The sequence below is a fragment of the Otolemur garnettii genome, unplaced genomic scaffold (assembly GCF_000181295.1).
Source record: "Otolemur garnettii isolate 467f Iridium unplaced genomic scaffold, OtoGar3 scaffold00080, whole genome shotgun sequence".
NCBI lineage: Eukaryota > Metazoa > Chordata > Mammalia > Primates > Galagidae > Otolemur > Otolemur garnettii.
In genome coordinates, this window is record NW_003852475.1 from 3,073,864 (window position 1) to 3,076,230 (window position 2,367).

Sequence of the window (2,367 nt, forward strand, 5' to 3'; positions counted from 1 at the left end):
CCTGCCTCAGGCTCCTGAGTAGCTGGAACTACAGGTGCCCAACACAATGCTCAGCTATTTTTATTTTTAGAGGCGGGGCGGGGGGGGGTGTCTCGTTTTAGCTCAGACTGGTCTTGTACTTGTGAAATTAGGCAATCCTCCCACCCTGGGCTCCCACGGTGCTGGGATTACAGCATGAGACACCGTGCCAGCCCTAATGGTATCTTTTTTTTTTTTTGACATAGTCTCATTGTGTTGCCCTTGGTAGAGTGCTGAGGTATCACAGCTCACAGCAACCTCAAACTCTTGGGCTTAAGCGATTCTCTTGCCTCAGCCTCCCAAGTAGCTGGGACTACAGGCACCCGCCACAACGCTCGGTTATTTTTTTGTTTTTAGCAGGCCAGGGCTGGGTTGGAACCCACCAGCCCTGGTGCATGTAGCCAGCGCCCTACCCACTGAGCTATGGGCGCCACCATTTTATGGTATCATTTTTAAATGTTCAGAAACCCTACAGGTGACCGGTATTGTCCTGAGGTCAGGCCATAAAGGTTAATCATAAACTGCTGTCACAGAAAGGTAGTCACAAACTGTAAGGGGTTGGCTTAGTAATTCATCCACCCCTGCATGGTCCTGAGCCCATGTGCTGGTGACTTCCTGTTCCACCAAAATGGCTGCACTCAGGCACTCTCAACCTTCCTTTTCTGTCTTATCCCTACATTAGCTGAAGTGCCCTCATAAGGGCCATGAGTTCTGCCTTCTGTGCTGAGCTTCCACAGGGGAGGGCTTCAGTCTCTCGTGTTGTGAGTTGCCACCAAGTACCCTGCTTTCTCTTGTCCCCAATTCATAAAACTGCCTCCATTAGTAAATATGTCTAAGTCTGGGCTTTCTAGGGCATGTCAGATCTGGCTGGCTGGAATAAACTTGTTCAATTATTCATAAATAGTCATCCACAGATTCAGATGGCATTTCAGGGAGTAAGGTAGAAGGATTTAAAATAGAGATCATTCTCAGTGTTATATTTACATTGTCTGGAAAAATGGCCTGGTATCTGCCAAGCCTCTCAGAGGCCAGTCGCTTTCTATTACAGCAAGGGGAGCACACAGTGGGAGGGGGTGTCACAGTGGTTGGATGGCCTAAGGTAAACTTTCCTGCTTCTTAAGCAGGTCAAAAGTGGTAGCAACAGTCTAAGGCGAGAAGTCCAATTGTTTTGAAAAATAAGCAATATGTTTCTTAACAAATAGAAGGTCCACAGTTGACCACTTCCCTCCATTGCCCACCTCCGTAAGTTGACTTAATTTTCATAGACTGAACATACACATGTATTAGTGCAGTAGGCCTAGTTCCTTATGTTGACCACCTCTGTATGTTGACCAGTTTGTTACAGTCCTTGGGGTGGTCAACTTATTCCCAGGTGTATTCTTTACTCCTCATGCACAAAAATATCAAAAAGTTTTCTTCTATCTGGGACACCCTATATGGAGCAGTCAACACCTTTTCCTCAATATTTAAAAAGGCCTTTGACAGTTCCAAGTCCCTTCTAAGGATTCATTACCTCCTTTCCTTACAGCATCATACAGAGTTTTAGCAGCAAGTCCAAAGTCAGAAAGCTATATACAGGAGAATCCAACAGTGCCTAAGATGCCCTGTATCTGGGCGGCACCCATAGCTCGGTGGGTAGGGTGCTGGCCACATACACTGAGGCTGGCAGGTTCAAACCCGGCCCCGGGCCTGCTAAACAACAATGACAACTGCAACAAAGGAAGTAGCCAGGCACTGTGGCAGGCACCTGTAGTCCCAGGTACTTGGGAGGCCGAGGCAAGATAATCGCTTAAGTCCAAGAGTTTGAGGTTACTGTGAGCTATGATATCATTGCACTCTACCCAGGGCAACAGCTTGAGACCCTGTCTCAAAAAAAAAAAAAATGCTCTCAGCTATCACCAGAGTGATGGGTCTGGCCAGGGCCTCCCTCTGATCAGGAAGGAGCAGGTTCCTTTGTCCTGGGGAAAACTGGAACCCACAATATTTAACTGAAGGCCATGAAACTTGAGCCTTTTTCTTGGAGATCTTGTACCCAGGCTCAGCCAAGAAGTTTATAGTTAATACAATGTCCTGATCCAATTCCTCTTTTGTATAGTAGCAATTAATATGTCATCAACATATTGTAATAAACTCTCATCCTTTAATCAGAGGTCTTAATAGCAAGGATTTCCATGAAGATGGTAGGAGAGTTTTTAAAACCTTGGAGAAGAACTGTGGAACAGTAGTGTTGCTTTGCTTTTGTATCTGGGTCCTCCTATTCAAAAGCAAGCAATTCTTTTTTTTTTTTTTAACATTTTTTTTTTTTTATTGAATGGTAACTATGTACATTAATGCACTTCTGGGGTACAG